The following is a 6,015-nucleotide window of genomic DNA, read 5'->3' as shown; positions in this document are numbered from 1 at the left end:
CAATTAAAGTCCGTGGTTAAAAGCTAGTACAATTCTTTAAAATATCTAGATAGACACGCATGTAAAAATAATTGTGTAAAGCTTTAATTTCTTATATAGTACATTGTTTTGGAATGTTAACAACTAGATGCCATGATTTTAATAATATAAATAACGGTTTATCATACAATAAGCTATGTTAGTGGAATAGGAAACAAAAACACTTTTAAACATAACATTCATTCATATCATTTTCATTTAATAATACAGTGCAAGAGAGGTTGAACATGTTATATTTTCAAGCCTAAAACCCTCGGTAAAAACTATTTTGACAGCTACACTTAACATTTTTATTAATTTGAAAACCATAAAAAGCTCTTGTTAACCTTAAATGACGAAATATTCAAAGTCTGCTGTTTATATAACAAACACAAATCAAATTTACATGCATTATTACTAACACGTGTAGTGGCATTCATAACATATCGCCTAAAAGGTATTTGTACGATTAGAATTTAGTTTGAATGAATGGAAAAGAGTGTCTTTTTATACGCTCCAATGATATGCGAAAAATAAAAAGTAGTGTTTGCAAACGTAATTATGCTTTGTGAAAAGAGTTGATAACAAAATATTGCTTATACAAAATATTTAGAACTTAAATGAAAAAGAAGATAAAAATCGGAACGTTCATACACAGTGTAAACCATTTGTTGTGGGTCGAAAAAAACATTATTTTACTTCTTGTTATTGTCATATGTCATGCTCGAAATTTAAATTACATTTGAGTGTATTTATGATTTGTCCATACATATATTTAAGCATGTTATTCATTATAAATCATGTGAAATATAATATCCGTCTTAAATTGATGCTGACAAATATATCGCTGGTGGTTGAGAGACCTGATAATTAACAAAAGAGGAAATTTGTTGACACACCATCTAAAAAAAGCCATACACTTTTCTGAGTGTTGTCGCAAAATATAAAAAAGAAGTAACACTGCAGATAATACCGCAGGATATAAATATTATAATAATACGTTGTACCATATTTATGTAAGGAACCAGTACGAAAACACTGAAACAGGAGAAGAATATTTAGACAATGCTCTACAGATACATACTCAGTCTTACTATGTTTATATTTGGCCATACCAACTAAACACTTACTATGTTTATATTTGGCCATACCAACTAAACACTTACTTGTTTATATTTGGCCATACCAACTAAACACTTACTATGTTTATATTTGGCCATACCAACTAAACACTTACTATGTTTATATTTGGCCATACCAACTAAACACTTACTATGTTTGTATTTGGTCATACCAACTAAACACTTACTATGTTTATATTTGGCCATACCAACTAAACACTTACTATGTTTATATTTGGCCATACCAACTAAACACTTACTTTGTTTATATTTGGCCATACCAACTAAACACTTACTATGTTTATATTTGGCCATACCAACTAAACACTTACTATGTTTATATTTGGCCATACCAACTAAACACTTACTATGTTTATATTTGGCCATACCAACTAAACACTTACTATGTTTATATTTGGCCATACCAACTAAACACTAACTATGTTTATATTTGGCCATACCAACTAAACACTTACTATGTTTATATTTGGCCATACCAACTAAACACTTACTATGTTTATATTTGGCCATACCAACTAAACACTTACTATGTTTATATTTGGCCATACCAACTAAACACTTACTATGTTTATATTTGGCCATACCAACTAAACACTTACTATGTTTATATTTGGCCATGCCAACTAAACATTTACAAATGGTGTGTTTGTATAAAAATTCATCTATACGTTAAGCTTTTACTACGGTTGACATTACTGTTCAATTCTGATATACAGCTGGAATGACTTGAGAGTATCTTGAAGTAAGTTAATAGAAATTATGCATTACATTTTAATATATTGGCTATAAGTCGGGTCAGTTATGAAGTAAAATCAATGAAATCCTTGACCATTCAAATAATCTATAATATATTTTAATAATGGGAAAACATGCATAGATCGCAGTGGGATATAATACCATACTAGTAGGTGTATCCTACGCAAACAAATTGTACTGCATATAAGTGTAAATCAATACAATTCATGGTATGATTCTGCCAGCATTAAGCTTCATTACTAATATTTATGTCGACTCGACATAACAGAACAGAACGGAATGTTTACTCATATTACTTGAACATTTCCAGCTCATCGTCAAATATACAAAACTGACAATATATAAGCAATAAGTGCATGCATAGTCATGCGAAAGTGAATAAAACGGTATATAATATGGTGTTAAAATGCACTTAGGCCATTATTTTACTATACTCCACGTTTGCATTCAACACATCAGTTCTCATTTAAAAAGCATTTTTACAATATATAAGTTTATTATGAACTGTGGTTTTAGTATCCGTTTACAAAACAATATATTCACATGTCGGTTGTAATAGAATTTGTGAATATAAATTTCTCTAATATCAGTATAAAGTGATCATATAATTACAAACTGATATTCGTCTTCGATATCATTTGAGTAACATATAACACATTTACGTTCGTTTTTAGGAATATTTATATGTCCCCCAGATTCAATTTTAATACGTGGGACGAAAGACTTAATTTTATATGTTTTTGATTATATTTAAGTTTTTGGATTATTTCAAGGTAATCAGATAATGCAAATCGATGTTTCAATTCTTTGTATAAAGTTAATGAACTTTTTACATATAAATCATTTAACCACAAACATATGTGCATATCAATAAGTCTAGTTTTAAATATAGTGATACATACATTTTAATTTACTGAGGATGGATACATCCAAATATCTACAAACCTAGTATTTTGTAGAAAGTCCCGTACTTTGATTTTCCAATTGTTACATCGTATTATATTTTCAGCACCGATTCTCATTAAACATGTAACATATATATTCTATATAATACACAACTAGTTTAACATTATAATATTATTTTATAAAATATTTTATAATTCGTTCATAGCGATTTATATATAACAGATATCGCCCTAGTTCCCCATATACTGCTGAATTAGGAGTATGCATTTTGAAACCAAGTGTTCGTTTTAAACTTCTTCTACGAACTCTTTCAATATCCTCAGCATTTGCAAAACCCCAAACCTTACACGCATAACACAGTTTTGAAGTAATATACGAGTCAAACAAAGTCAACATAATTTAAACAGGCACATGCATGTCTTTGGTGATTACAAAAAGCGACCGCATGGTATTTAAGCCTTTATCTGATAAAGTTTGAGTAGTTTGTGTAAATGACCCACCACTTAATAGTACAACGCCGAGATAGTTAAATGATTGAACCATTTTTATGTGCTCATTATTATACAAAATTGGCTTATTCTAAGAATTCTTTCCACCATTTTATAAATGAGTACTTTGTAGATTTTTCTAAATTTTCTTTCAGCTTCCATCGATCACAATATTTGTATAGATTATCTAAAGATTTGTGCAATCCTTTTGGTGTTTTGGAAATAAATTGTCTTCCCCTTGCAATACTCCAACTGCGCAGTTAAACAAATCTGACCCCTATATTGTGCACATAATTACACTTCATCATACATCGACCGAATTATGTTTAACAATCTTTCGTTAATTGCGCTCTGTATAAGCGTGTCCCATAGTCCGTTTCGATATATTGAATTTCATTAGGTCAAAATAGCAGCATCATAGTTTCTTTTGACTTTGTTGTTGTTTATTTATAAAAGTATTCTGTGAACAAAAAACATCCATCGTGCTATAGTTAGTTTTGAATCCGAACTGAGCGCCCGTGAGCGTATCGTTTACATTAGCCCTCTTTTCAGCCGTTCGTGTATTACGCCTGTAAACATTTGGCTAAACAGCTCACTTATTTAATACCTTGAAATTTTTTGGGGTTGGATGAGTTACCATTTGTGATAATAGGTATAATTACTCCCGTGGACCAAGATTTTGGAAATGACTGCTTTTCAAGAATGTAGTTTAATAATATTTCGTTTGGTGTATCATACATGTTTACGATAATTTTCTAAAATTGATCAGGTAAAACAATTGTTTGATAGAGTGGACAATTTATTTGGAAAATGTGTAAATGATGTCTAAAATAAGCAAAATGCCGACAGCAGGTGTGTTTGTCCACTAAAACTTGAATTCATTATTGATTAGAAGGTGTTATAAAAAATTAGTTTATTACAGTCTCATCAGCATATATACAATCACAACATACAATAAAACATAAGCATCATAATAAAATGCTGCCATTCGGAAGTATCGAGTTATACAAGACTAGAATATTATATCAACATAAGAATCATCATACACCTATAGTGAAATGAAAGGGAGCTAACCCCTGAATTCAAATTACAGAAACTGTAACATCATCTACAGAGTTACCTCTCTTCCAAATACCATAACGTTATATAGTCTCCACTTAAATCAGTTAAAACAGCTTTGTACAATCTTAGAGTTATGGGACTAAGTCACATATAACACAGTACAGTTAAAGACTATATTACATAATACAATTTTGATTGCCCTTCACTGACCTCACCTTAAAATTTGCCATAAAAAAATAACCATAAAACACTGAAAGCGAAAATAAAGCACTGTTGCGCATAGTAAAAAAAACGTCTTACAAAGTCATATATTGCATGTTCAGACCATGTACGAACTTGTCAGCGGTGACACTAAAATACAGGGATAAAACAGTAAGTATCAAATTGTAAAGGTAATGTTAAGTCATTTATACAATAAAATTCTTAAGTATTAAAACAGTTTTCATTCTATGTTGGAAATGACAAACACACCGTCTTATTAATACTATTTGAATGATGATTCAGTACATAAGAATAAATGATAGTATAACAAAACTGTAAACAGTGAATTGGTGGATACACTAACAATTTTAAATTTAAGAGTGACTGAGTCAACTTGAATGGTGTGTACTCATCTCCCACCTAGAACAAATATTTACATTATAGCGCACTGTCTCAAAGAAATACTAAGGTATGCATGCAGTTTATCCTCATCCCCTAGATTCACAAATTCTGGCATAAGACAACTTGCTTTCTCCACCAATGGAGATCTAATATGTTCATATGCGTTTCATGATAGTAATTCATGTTTTTCACATTCAACCGCAGTTTTACATGTTGGACAAATGCTTCTGTCAACAGAAATATTTTCATATCTACCAGTTTCAAGCTTGATTGGTGCTACTCCAATTCTAAATTTAGCTAGTGCAGACTTATGCTTACGGGACAAAACTATTTTACAATAATGCTTTGTTTTGTAGTCGTTTTTCAACAATTTATATGTTCTTAATTTATTACCACTATTTCCATTTCGACCAACATTTCTATCAAGTTTAGCTCTCCATTCATCCACATACATTGACATAGATTTATGAACAACTTTTTTTCACAAAATGACTTTGACGATACTGTTACACAGTTACGTGCATATTCTACTATATCTAACTTGTTCATATATGTATTAAACATGAATTGCTATTTCTTGCATCTAGTGTTACTGTTCATTAAACATGCAGAAAATACCTTAATATTGACTCTATCAACATCCATTCTAACAAATCTATGCCACTGTCGGCATACAGATCTCCGCTGCTCTATCTGCACTCTGAGCTATACACTTTGCAGTCTTATTATACTCTAGCAACTCATAAAGTAACAGACCCAGGTAGGTAAAGTGTTCATCTATTTTAAGACTATTCTCACCACATGTACGATCAAATAAAGTTCTACATACCAACTGAGGCCTAAAATGAACTACGTTGCTTTTCGTAGGGTTGACTTCATAGAATTTTATGTACACCAGTTTTCTAACACATTTGAAAAGAAGTTGAAGATCAATTGTCAGATTCAGCAATGAGTACAATATCATCTGCATATAGTAATATTGAGATTGATTATCTATGTCAATTTATTTTCCATTCGCTTTAATTCCATCTACTTACATG

The sequence above is a fragment of the Dreissena polymorpha genome, chromosome 8, assembly GCF_020536995.1.
Source record: "Dreissena polymorpha isolate Duluth1 chromosome 8, UMN_Dpol_1.0, whole genome shotgun sequence".
Lineage (NCBI taxonomy): Eukaryota > Metazoa > Mollusca > Bivalvia > Myida > Dreissenidae > Dreissena > Dreissena polymorpha.
Note: the sequence above shows the minus strand (reverse complement) of the source record.